Here is a 13,610-nt window from a genome sequence, read left to right on the forward strand (position 1 = left end):
CGCAGAGGCCCAGGTTGCCTCCTGGAGGAGGGAGCGTGCCTGAGCCTCCACATCTCTCCCAGTCACGAGAAGATGTGCGCTCCTACTGCATCAAGCTGTACGGCAAGGTGGTCCGCAAGCTGCGGTCGTTGCCCCGCACCCCTGCCATGGAGGAACAGCTGATCAGCGCCTTGGTTCCCCTGCTGCTGACCATGCAAGAGGGCAACGCCAAGGTGGGCCCGGTGAGTGTGCGCAGGCCCCGGGCCCTGCGGGTGCCTCTCCCTTTATGGAAACTGATCCGGAGTCACTAACCACTATGGTGAGAAGTCTGTTTTCCGAAAGCACCTGTGTCAGGATTCCTCTTCCAAACACCAGCTCCGCTTGTCCACTTCAAATGGGAATTGATTTTCCAAAGTGCCGTTTCACACGACTTTCTTCTGGAACATGTTCTGGCGGTCCCGGAACTCCACAGCTCTGGTATTCTCTTTCTGTTGGTCCTCAGTGCTGTGTGAAGACCCTGTCCCGCTGTTCTTGCTTCATGGCGTGGGACTTGCCAAAAAGAGCTTATAGCCAGAAGCCCTGGGACAGCCAGCAACGGACGGTGGCCAAGATTTGCAACTACCTCGTGAGTGCTTCCAAGACGCCAGTGGTTCCTTATGAGTATGTTGGAGATGGGCAGTTCTTTCCTTTCCTCTTCTTTTTTTTTACATCTTGACTGGAAATCCAATAGCACCCATGAGTTGTTGGCTCCTGAATGTTCATCTCGGTCTCTAACTTCTCTCCTTACTCCTAGTGTTCCCTTTCCAGGGGTTTACCAGACACAACCCCCAAACTGAACCACACGCACTGCGAGCTCAGCATGTCTCTTCTGAACTTATGACTTCCTGTTGCAATTGTGCTCTGTCCCTCTTGAGCCCCAAAGCTGAAACCCAGAATCAGCCTAGACGCCTTCATCTCCCTCACCTTCCACACTGGATCAATCTTAAATATCTTAAATACGTCTGAATCTGATTTTCCCTCCCCACCCCCACTGTCACTGCCTTTAGTTCAGGTCATGGATGTCTCTCAGCTAGGACTTGGGTCTAGCCCTCCAGTGGGTCTCCCAGCTTTTAATCTCACCTTTCCAATCCGTTCCCCACTCAGGCCACCAGAGTGGTCTGGTGAAAACACACATCTGTTTATCTTGCTGAAAGGGCTTTACCGGCTCCCTTTTCTACAACAGTAATTCCCAGAGTGTCTTGTCTATGACAACAATTCTTTTGTTTTTTTTTTATCCTTACCTGAGGACATGCTATTGGTTTTTAGAGAGAAGGGAAGGGAGGGGGAGAGAGAGAGGGAGAGGAACATTGATGTGAGAGAGAAACATCGATCAGTTGCCTCTTGTATGCACCCTGACAGGCCCGGCCCCCAGACCTAGGCACGTATGCTGACTGGGAATAGAACCCGAGATCTCTTGGTTTATGAGATGATGCTCCAACCAAGTGAGCCGCAGCAGCCAGGGCTATGACACCAGTTCTATAGGATATGCCCTACTGGGGAGAAAGGACGTTCTCAGACGTCCCAAACTAGGTTTGGGAAACACTGCATTGTCATCTTCCTCTTGGGTATTTGCAGCACCATCAGCTCTTTGAAGTCTCTGAGATGTTCCGTGCTAAGGGCACGTTTCATGGCTGTTTAATTTACGGTTTTCCAAACTTATCTGACCACACAGAACCCCTTTTCTAGGTAACACCTGAGAACATCCTAAGGTAGTAAAGTGCTGGATATGGCCCAGTACCTCCGCATAACATTTAGGAAGCTTTGCCATCTGGTCCCATTTACCCTCCCTGTTGTCATGGGCAGGGTTCCCCTGGATGCAGACTCTAAGACAGATTAGCACGCACAGGGTTTAAGAGGGTGCACCCTTGGGGTTAACACCTGCAGAAGGGAAAGCGAGGAGCAAGAGTGGTAGAGCAGTCAAGCCTCCTCGTGGTTGCAGGGAGGCCTCAGCCAGCACTTCATGAGATTCCCCAAATTGGAGTCGGGGGTCATATCTTTACATCCTGCCTGTCTCTGGCCGCCAGCCCCCCTGTGAAGGGATGTGACCTTGGGTTAACGGTTTTCTTCAGCCAAAGCAATCTCCATAGCTGGGAGAATACATTTTTCAAACCCAAAGGGAGATTTGGACCGAGCATGTCAGTATTCCCCATACCAACCTAACAAATATATACAAAATATCAGATTGGGAAGATGTTTCAGGACCACCATTCTCAGGAATGCTCAAAATCTCCTCACCCAGTGTCTAATATCGTTACCATCATTTTACACAGAGAGAAAACGCCCTGGAGGAAGTGCTTGGCCAGGGCGCTAATTCAAATACTTGCAGTGCCCAGGGACTGGGCAGACATGATCACGAGTGACGTGGCAGTGGTAGTGCCTGTGGCAGCCTGCAGGGCCCAGTCCCTGCTGAAAGCCCGAGTGGAGTGCTCCAACTCACTGTGCAGCCACTCTTGCCAGGTCCTCGCCTTCACAAGAGAAGCTAGAAACCCAGATTTTTTTTTTTTATTAGAGAGAGAAACATTGATTTATTGTTCCACTAATTGATGCATTCATTGGTTGATTCTTGTATATGCCCTGACCAGGGATCTGACCCATAACCTTGGCATATTGGGAAGACATTTTAACCAACTGAGCTACTTGGCCAGAGTGAAACCCAGATTTTTATAAGACATTAATCAGTAATCAGTTTAGCTTGCTTAAAACACTGTGTGGGTCACCACTCGGCTGGTCACTTATGGCCCGTGGGCTGCCAGCTTGTGACTCTGCAGGATTCTCTGTCCCTAGTTTTGCTCACGCGAAGGTTAAGTTCTATCGTTTGGTTTAGGAAGGGGTTGGGAACCTAGTCATCAATTCATTCATTCACTCACTCACTCATCCATCCATCATCCAACAGTTTCTGGGCACCTGCAGCATGCCAAGTCCTGTGCAGGGCACTGAGGCCCTGAGTGCAGTGAGATGGCTCCTTCTCTCTGGGGAGCTTAGGATCCAGTGGAGGAAACGGGTATAAATAATTACAACACAATGTCATAGGTGCTGTGACAAAGATTGTGCAAGATGCTGCAGAAACATCACAGGTGCTGGAATCAGCTCTGCCTGAGGTTTGCGGGAGCTTCAGGGAGGAGCTGGCTTCTGAGCTGAGCCTCAAGGGATGAGAGGGAATTCCTCAGATGAAGAGAGGGAAGGGCGCTGCAGTTAGGAGCAACTGCTTGTATCAGGCACAGATCTGAGGAGAACTGGGCTACATCCTGGGACTGGAGCATAATGTGCATGGCAGGTGAAGGCAGTGCGGAAGTTGAGGCCGAGAAGGAACATGATCATAAAGGCTTTGCATCATGCCCAGGAGTTCACTCCCTGATGTGGAGATTGTCAACAGGGGAGTGATCAGATCAGATTTCTCTTCATTTCCCACAACAGCCTCTTAGCAAGCTATCTGCCCCCTAGTTTCTACTTGATCAAATTCATCCCAAGCACCACTGTCAGATTATTTTGCCCAAATTATTGCTTTGCCATCACCTTATCAAGAATGAATGTTGGGCCCTGGCTGGTGTGGCTTAGCCGATTGAGTGCTCACCTGCAAACTAAAGGGCCTCTGGTTCAATTCCTGGTCAGGGCACATGCATGAGTTGCGGGCCTGGTCCCCGGTTGGGGGCGCGTGAGCAGCAACCACATGTTGATGTTTCCCTCCCTCTTTCTCCCTTCCTCCCCCTCTCTCTAAAAGTAGTAAATAAAATCTAAAAATAAGAAAAAAAAATGAATGAATGCTGGCTTCCTATTTTCTAAAGCATAAGTCAGCCCTCTGCCTGCTTGGCTTTTAAGGGCCTTTAAGAACTCCCTCACTTTCCAGTTTATTCCCACCTGCTCTGCAACTTGAATCCTTCACCCTGGTCAGACCTTTCTCCTTATCGATCATGTCCATTGTACGTCATGTGCATCCTCATCTCTGAATGGACTTGCATTTTAGAATTTTCCTTCCAGCTGCAGCAGGGGGGTGGGTTGGAAGAGGAGACACTCAAGGCAGAAAGACCACAAAAGTGATTTTTGTAATCCACCAGGAGAAGATGAGGCCTGGCCTCTGGGGGCTCAGGCAGAGATTTTCAGGAGGCAAGAGGCCAGGGCTTGGCTGCCTGACAGTCACCATTCCCAGTTTCGGGAGGAGTGGATGAGTAATTAGTTCTCATGAGGGCTCAGCACTTTGGGGGTTCTCTTTGTCCCAGGTGAACACCCACCGTGACAGCGCCTTCACATTTCTCAACCAGAGCCTGGAGTACGCCAAGAATTCCCGAGCCTCTCTCCGGAAGTCCTCCGTCATGTTCATAGGTAACCTACCTGGGCACTAATGCTGCTCCTGGGGCTCTGCACAATCTCCAACGTGGAAGGAAGCTGCCAGCCCTTTGGGCACCTGGATGGGTGCCTCCCCTGGGGTTTGAGTGTTGGTTAGCAGATAGTTGTGGTGCAAATTAGAAAGGTCTTCTCTCCTCTGAGATCACTGCGTGGACCACAGGCTGGATTCAGCCTGGAGTCCTTGTGCAGGTCAGAACCTTGACAACTATACATAGCAGAACAGTTCCCCCTGGGGTGCAGCCTGGGCCCAGGCGCAGCGGGGACCTGCCACTGTGGACGTGGAAAAGTGACGTCGAATCTCAGCTCCATGACGCCCCCTCTCTGAGCTCAGTTTTCTCACCTGTGAGATGGGGAGCAACTCCTGTTTCACAGACTAGACAAGAATTTTTTTTTTTTTTTAACGTGAAGCCTGGCACGTCAAGGTACTCACTCAATGTTAGTTACCTTCATTCTCGCCACAGTGCCAGCCTCTGTCTTTGTGTGAAAAAAACAAATAGCAGAGTCCCCTCACCCAGAATCCCCTGCAGGACCCTTCTGATGACATGCTGGGTATGTCTTCTCCCAGCTATACTCCCGCTCCCCACAAAATAATTACACACCCTTCACCGAAGACCAGGAAGCCCTGCTGCAAAGAGGCTTAGAGAGGATGATGCTCCCAGCCCTGTACTTTGTAAAGTGATGTTTCCTTGACTTTCCTCAAATCAGTTGCAGTTTTTTATCCATTAATCCATCCGTGGATCCCTTCAGTGGTTTGTTTAGCAAATGGTGGTTGACCCTCTACTCTGTGTCAGTCACTATGCTTAGTCCAGGGAAACAAAGAACCCTTCAGGGGGTGATGCCGTTCACATGATCAGTGATGGGACAGAGGAGTCATGCCCGGACTGGGGGAGCCCTCAGAATGTGGGGGCCTGTTCAGAGGCAGCTTCTCCCGGGGAGTGACATTACTTCCTAAATCTTGTTCCAAATTAATCACTTCTAAAAGTGTTGGTGTTTAACACTGCAGGAGTCTCCTCTCTGCCAGGCGCTGTGCTGGGGGAATAGAGTTGAGCAGTGCCAGCCTTGCCCACAGACAGCCCCCACTGTGGGGCAGGACTCCAGCCTCCATGGGTGACCGATCTTTTGTGAGACTCTGAAGAAAGTTAGGAACACCTATTCTAGGAAAATGCATATCTGCATACAATTGTGCCCATGCTCTAGGATCCTTGGAGACTGCCCTACCTCTCCCCAGGGAGTTTAAGCTGAAGAAACCCCTGGTCTGATGGGAGATTCATAAGTCACATGTAAAATACAACATGCTATATACAGATAGAGAGAGACTCACAGGGACTCTGGGAACCCAGAGAAGCATTTAACCTAGCTTGGGGGCAGGAGCAGGAACGATTTCCTGGAGGAGCAACTATGTTGAGCTGAATATTCAAAAATAAATAGGAATTAGCCAGGTAAGAAAGTGTAGGAAGGGCCTTGCAAGAGGTATAGGCCATTTAAGGATCTGGTGGCACTTTGGGAGCCAGGCATGCAGGCTGGGCGCAGGGGAGGGCTAAGTAACATCGCTGAGGAGCTGGGTCTCAGCCCCTCCATGGGCCCTGCCAACTGCCTGCCTGGAGGGTATACCAGGCACTTGGTGTCTTTCATGTTATTGTGGTTCAAACTCCCCAGAGAAGGGGCAGCTGGGGCAGCACCGCCTCCAGTCTCAGGTGAGGATACTAAGGGCCAGTCTGACTAAGTGACTGCCTGGGGCTCTGTCAGAGTTGGCTACAGCCCACATCCTGCCCCTGTCCTGGTGCCATCCCTGCCCTTTGAGCCTGCCACCTCTCCCAGGGCCTCTGTTGCAGGGTCAGAATAAAGTTCTCCTTTTGTGTCCTCATTTGCAAGGCTGGAGGAGGGTAAGGGAGAGCTTCTCTGAGGAGGTCTGGTCCGAGGGTGGGATGGGGGTGGGGTCAGAGTAAGGAGGTAGATATGCTCACCTCTCGGATTATGCTCAAGGGTCCCTGGTCCCCTTCATGAAGATCGTAATGACGGAAGAGCATCTGCATGAAGTTAAAGCCGGTAAGTTGTGCTCTGTGTTGGTGAGATTTCAGGGGCCAGTGAGAGAATGCGTAGGCCCACAGTGGGTCATAGAAGAGGAAAGGGATAAGTCCCAAGGGAACGGTCCTCAGCTCAATTCAGTTGTGTTAAGTCTTTATGCAGATGAGTACATGTTATGTACCATGGAGTTGCCAAGACAGAGGACATAGCCCCATCCTAAGGGAGCTTATAGTCTAAGAAACCAGACTCAGAGAACCAGACTCAAAATCACTTAGGGCAAGCACTTCAGACTCTTAAAAGGGGAAGATTAATTTTTTAACTGGGAAAGCTGATGGGAAAACTGAAGGTAGGCTGGGGCACTCCAAGAAGACTTCCTGGAGGAGGCAGGTTTTGCTTCAGGCGTTGAAGAAGCTGAGAGGAAGGTAAGATGAGGGGAGGTTGAACAAAGGGTGCCGAAGCCATGTCATGGAAGTGAGAAGGAAGGTAAGGTGTGAGACCCATGTGGAGACCTGGTCTTCACAAGTGGCCCCTTTCCTTCCCATGACTCAGCTCTGAAAAACTTGAGACACGACCCAGAAGCCTCAGTATGTATCTGTGCGGCCCAGGCCCAGGACAACATCCTGGCCAGCTGTTGGCTGAACTCATCGCCACTGCCACATGGGGACTCAGCCATCATACATCGCGGGAGTCCTAATGATGAGAACCTGCCCACTTGCCGTCGGCGGCGCTCCTGGATCATGCGGGCACTGGGCTTCTGATCGATGTCCTTGAAGCAGTGTTTTGATATGATATGGTTACAATAGTTCCAACTTTTTCCCCTTTACTCCCCTCCACCCAGCACCCCTGCTCCAGCAATTCGCCCCCAAGTCCATACGCATGGCTCGTACGTACAAGTTCTCCTGCTTCACCCTTCTATATATTCTTTTTCTCCTCTTCCCCCTTTAATAAATAATTAATGATTTTAAGAATAAAAAAGAACAATCCTTCCCTCTTAGATATTAAGACCCTTTATAATCTTATAAAGGACAATGGGCGAAGGTCTCATGCTCCTCTAGCTGCTTCAAGCTGGACATGGTCATCATCCTACCTACCCTTGGGTCCAGAAATCCCTAATAAGAGTGGGGGTGTGGAGGGGAGGGTGGCCTTCCCACATGGGGAAGGATCGTGCAGACTCCAGGTTGGTTGGCTGTCTCCGGACAACGGCGTGCTTGGTTAAACAGGCTGGCATCCTTGTTGTATTCTGGGGGCAACAGATTTGGCAAAAAGGGTTAAAAGACATCATTCAATCCATATCCACTAGATGACAAAAGGCAGGGATTAATTTTTCAATGTTCCACATTAGGGAAAAAAAAAAAAAAAAAAAAAAAAAAAGGCTTCTTTGGAGGAAGGTGTGGTAGGCACATCTCACTTGTCCAAAACCCTTTTGCTCATTATACTTAGTTTTGGCTGAGGGAAATATTTTAGGTTTCCCCCCTCTCCGACCTCTGGGCCCTTTCAGTCCACGCCATTAGGATAGAAAAGAGAAACCAGTTTTAAAGTGAAGCCCACAGACCACCACATTCTTCGCCAACCCAGCCACTTAGTTCAGCCAAACCGTTGAGTCTCAGGAGGCAGCGCTGCAGAGAGGATTAAGTGAGGCTTATGCGTACAGACAATCACTCAGGTAATGTGATCATAGGCTTATGCCCTTTGAAAACAGAAAACACATGTTAATTTATGTATTATAACCTACAAACAAGTCCCTAAATCTGTAAGACTGTCTTATTGGAAAGACATCCAGTTGCAAGGCACTTGACATTCTTCTTGCCTGTAACTTAAATATCTTTGATGATACCACAGACATGGTTTAACTTTCAAGTGAAAACATATTTTAAATGAAAAGAAACTTTAGAGACGGTTAGCTGCACTACTTTATAGTCTACCGCTGATCATTGTGATTTTCCTTGAATAATGGTTTTTTTCCCTAAGATTACCCTCCTTGTCATTAAAGGGACTGCATTAAGTCCATTTTTAATTTATTCTGTTCATTTGCATATACACAACAAGAGCAGCAAATGATCACTTATGATCTTTAGTTTTGCTTTGCTGGAACTTACCCAAGGAACATTTAGGGTGACCTTCAGTCTGCTCTTCAGGGCACAGAAGCTGGGCCACACACCTGGCATTCAGCCTTGCCTGTACACTCCTGTCTTTTCTAAGTCCTTCTGGTTTTTCATTGTGCCTTAAGGTCCCTTCTAGCCATCTTTCAGGAAAACAACCTTCGTTCCTTCCCTGGAAAGATTGCTGTGGACTGTACAACCAACCATGGTACCAGGCCTTTTATCTCGCGGGCTTTTATTACCTTCGAAAGTCATTCCCAGTTCCTCAGGGCTTTTTGGTAACAACCTGAGCCAAAGCATGTCTCCTTTAGGCTTGACATTCCAGTCACAGTCTTCGTCAAAAAGAAAAAGAAAAAAAAAAAAAAACCCTCTATTAACAACTGGTCTTATTAGTTTTATGCAAATAAACTTACGTTATTACTTACTTCTTTAGAATGCCAAACTCTGGAGGGATCACATAGGGAGAAAAATATACAGTGTGAAGGAAATTCCTTGTCCTTCTAATATTCACTAAACTGGCATTTCCATTTTTCATATTTTCATTTTTGCCCCACTAAAATTTTTTTTGTCTGTTTTCCCATTACAGTTGTCTCACATTTTCCCCCCTCTTGCTTCCCTGTCCCTGTTCCCTCCCTCTCCAACATTTAGTCCCCACTCAGCTGTCCATGTCCGTGGGTCATCTATATATGTTCTTTGACTAGACCCTTCCCCTTCTTACCCCCTTCTCTCCCTCCTGCCTCCCCCCTTGTTACTATTAGTCTACTCCTTGTTTACATACCTGTGGTTCAATTTTGCTCATTTGTTTGTGTTGTTCATTAGTTTCCTGTAATAGGTGACAGCATAAGGTATTTTTCTTTCGTTGCCTGGCTTATTTCGCTAAGCATAATTCTCTCTAGTTCCATCCGTGTTGTTGCAAATGGTAGAAGTTCCTTCTTTCTCTCTGCTACATAGTACTCCATTGTGTAAATGTACCACGATTTTTTGATCCACTCATCTACAGATGGGCACTTAGGTTGTTTCCAGCACTTGGCTATTGTAAATAGTGTTGCTATGAACATAGGGGTGCATAGGTTCTTTTGAATTGGTGTTTCAGGATTTTTTGGATATAATCCTAGCAATGGAATTGCTGGTTCAAAAGGCAGTTCCATTTTTAGTTTTTTGAGGGAATTCCAAACTGTTTTCCATAGTGGCTGCACCAGTCTGCATTCCCACCAGCAATGCACCAGGGTTCCCGTTTCTCCGCATCCTCACCAGCACAAGTTGTTTGTTGATTTGTTGATGATGGCCATTCTGACTGGTGTGAGGTGGTATCTCATTGTGGTTTTTATTTGCATCTCTCTGATGGCTAGTGATGTTGAGCATTCTTTCATATGTCTATGGACCCTCTGTATGTCCTCTTTGGAGAAGTGTTTGTTCAGGTCCTTTGCCTATTTTTTAATTGGGTTGTCTGTATTGTTGGTGTTGAGTCGTGTGAGTTCTTTATATATTTTGGAGATGAATCCCTTGTCTGAGATGTCATTGGCAAATATATTTTCCCATATGGTTGGTTTCCTTTTCATCTTGCTGATGTTTTCTTTAGCTGAGCAGAAACTTTTTAGTTTGATGTAGTCCCACTTGTTTATTCTTTCCTTTATCTCCCTTGCCTTAGGAGATATATCAGTGAAAATGTTGCTACGTGGGATATCTGAAATTTTCCTGCCTATTTTTTCCTCTAGGACTTTTATGGTATCATGGCTTACATTTAAGTCTTTGATCCATTTTGAGTTTATTCTGGTGTATGGTGTAAGTTGGTGGTCTAGTTTCATTTTTTTGCATGTCCCTGTCCAGTTCTCCCAACACCATTTGTTGAAGAGGCTCTTTTCACTCCATTTGATATTCCTTCCCACTTTGTCAAATCTTAGTTGATCATATAGACCTGGGTTTATTTCTGGGCTCTCTATTCTGTTCCATTGATCTATATGTCTGTTCTTATGCCAGTACCAGACTGTTTTGATTACCATGGCCTTGTAATATAGTTTGATATCAGGTATTGTGATTCCTCCTGCTGTGTTCTTTTTCCTCAAAATTGCTGTGGCTATTCAAGTTCTTTTTTGGTTCCATATAAATTTTTGAAGTATTTGTTCTAGGTCTGAGAAATATGTCATTGGCATTTTAATAGGGATTGCATTGAATCTATAAATCGCTTTGGGTAGTATGGCCATGTTAATGATGTTGATTCTTCCCATCCATGAGCATGGTATATGCTTCCATTTATTTGTATCTTCTTTAATTTCTTTCTTCAGTGTTATGTAGTTTTCTGAGTACAGGTCTTTTATCTCCTTGGTTAAGTTTATTCCTAGGTACCTTATTTTTCTTGTTGCTGTGGTAAATAGGATTTTTCTTTCAGTTTCTCTCTCTGAGTTTTTATTGTTGGTGTACAGAAATGCCTTCAATTTCTTAATATTGACTTTGTACCCTGCTATTTTGCCGAATTCACTTATTAGGTTGAGTAGTTTCTTTGTGGAGTCTGTAGTGTTTTCTATGTACACTATCATGTCATCTGCAAATAATGACAGTTTTACTTCCTCTTTTCCAATTTGGATGCCTTTTATTTCTCTTTCTTGTCTGATTGCTGTGGCTAGAACTTCCAAGACTATGTTGAATAGGAGTGGAGAGAGTGGGCATCCTTGTCTTGTTCCTGATCTCAGGGGGAATGCTCTCAGTTTTTGCCCATTGAGTATGATGTTGGCTTCAGGTTTCTCATATACGGCCTTTATTATGTTGAGGTATGCTCCCTCTATTCCCATTTTGCTGAGAGTTTTCATCATAAATGGGTGTTGTACTTTATCAAATGCTTTTTCAGCATCTATTGATATGATCATGTGGTTTTTGTCTTTCATTTTGTTTATGTGGTGTATTACGTTTATTGATTTGCAAATGTTAAGCCATCCTTGCATCCCTGGGATGAATCCCACTTGATCGTGGTGTATGATCTTTCTAATGTGTTGCTGGATCCGGTTTGCCAATATTTTGTTGAGGATTTTAGCAACTATGTTCATCAGCGATATTGGCCTGTAGTTTTCTTTCTTTGTTGTGTCTTGACCTGGTTTTGGAAGTAGGGTTATACTGGCTTCATAGAACGAGTTTGGGAGTCTTCCCTCTTCTTGGATCTTTTGGAATAGTCTGAGGAGGATAGGAGTTAGTTCTTTCCTAAATGTTTTGTAGAATTCCCCTGTGAAGCCATCTGGCCCAGGGCTTTTGTGTGCTGGGAGTTTTTTGATTACTGCTTCAATTTCACTAGCTGTTATTGGTCTATTCAGACTTTCTGCTTCTTCTTGATTCAGTTTGGGAAGACTATAGGTTTCCCGGAATTTGTCCATTTCCTCTAGGTTGTCAAATTTCTTGCCATAGAGTTGTTCATAATAATTTCTTACAATCCTTTGTATTTCTGTGGTATCGGTTGTGATTTCTCCTCTTTCCTTTCTGATTTTATTTATTTGGGTCCTCTCTCTTGTTTTCTTGATGAGCCTGGTTAAAGGTTTGTCAATTTTGTTTATCTTTTCAAAGAACCAGCTCCTACTTATGTTGATTTTTCGAATTGTTAGTTTAGTCTCTATGTCATTTAATTGGGCTCTGATCTTGATGATTTCCTTCCTTCTACTTGATCTGGGCTTTGCTTGTTGTTCTCTCTCTAGTTCTTGTAGCTGGAGGATTAAATTTTTTATTAGAGATTTCTCTATCTTTTTTAGGTAGGCCTATATTGCTATGAACTTTCCTCTCAGAACTGCTTTCGCTGTATCCCATAGGTTTTGGGCTGTTCTGTGTTCATTATCATTATTTTCCAGAAACTTTTTGATTTCTTCCTTGATGTCATTGTTAACCCATTTATTATTTAATAGCATGTTATTCATTCTCCATGAGTTTGAATGTTTTTGAGTTTTTTCCTTGAGGTTGACTTCCAATTTTAAGCCGTTGTGATCTGAGAAGATGCTTGATATAATTTCTATTTTCTTGACTTTGTTGAGGCTTCTTTTGTGTCCTATATGTGGTCTATCTTTGAAAATGTTCCATGTGCACTTGAGAAGAATGTATATTTTACCTCTTCGGGGTGAAAAGTTCTATATATATCGACTAAGTCCATTTGATCTAGAGTGTTGTTCAGTGCCTCAATATCTTTGGTGTTTCTTTGCTTTGAAGATCTGTCCATTGTTGACAATAGGGTGTTAAAGTCCACTACTATGAGTGTGTTGCTGTCTATACCTTTCTTGGAGTCTTTCAAATTTTTCCTTACATATTTGGGTGCTCCTAAGTTGGGTGCATATATATTTATGAGGGTTATATCTTCTTGATGGACTTTTCCCTTAAGTATTATGAAATGCCCTTCTTTGTCTCTTTTTATGGCCTTTGCTGTGAAATCTGTTTTGTCTGATATAAGTATTGCTACCTCAGCTTTTTTTTCATGTCCATTTGCTTGAAATACTTTTTTCCATCCCTTCACTTTTAGTCTGTGTAGATCTTTTGTTCTAAGGTGGGTCTCTTGTAGACAGCATATATGTGGGTCATGCTTTCTAATCCATTCAGTTACTCTATGTCTTTTGATTGTGCATTTAACCTGTTTACATTTAAGGTTATTATTGATAGGTACTTATTCATTGTCATTTTCCCCCTTTGTACTTGTGTTCCTTTCTGTCTCTCTCTGTTTCTTTATCTTCTTAAAGCAGACCTTTTAGCATCTCTTGCAATGCTGGTTTGGTGGAGATGTATTCTTTTAACCTTCTTTTGTCTTGGAAACTCCTTATTTCATCCTTTATTTTGAATGAGAGCTTTGCTGGGTAGAATATTCTTGGTTGTAGGCCTTTGTTTTTCATTGCTTGGAATATTTTTTGCCATTCCCTTCTGGCTTGTAGTGTTTCTGCTGAGAAATCTGATGATAGCCTTATTGGAGCTCCCTTGTATGTTATTAGTTGTTTCTCTCTTGCTGCTTTTAGGATTCTCTCTTTGTCTTTGAATGTTGCTATTTTAATTATGATGTGTCTTGAAGTGGGCCTGTTGGGGTTCATCTTCACTGGGACCCTCTGTGCTTCCTGGACTTGTGTGACTCTTTCTCTCCTCATGTTAGGGAAGTTTTCTGTCATTAGTTTTTCAAAG

General features: G+C 45.0%; 1 pseudogene; it reads left to right on the forward strand.

Moving 5' to 3' along the window:
- Window positions 1–7,187, forward strand: part of LOC150014948 (maestro heat-like repeat-containing protein family member 7) — a 39,988-nt pseudogene extending 32,801 nt beyond the window's left edge.
- Window positions 7,188–13,610: the final 6,423 nt, after the last annotated feature.

The sequence above is a fragment of the Furipterus horrens genome, unplaced genomic scaffold (assembly GCF_987537825.1).
Source record: "Furipterus horrens unplaced genomic scaffold, mFurHor1.1.pri manual_scaffold_3, whole genome shotgun sequence".
NCBI lineage: Eukaryota > Metazoa > Chordata > Mammalia > Chiroptera > Furipteridae > Furipterus > Furipterus horrens.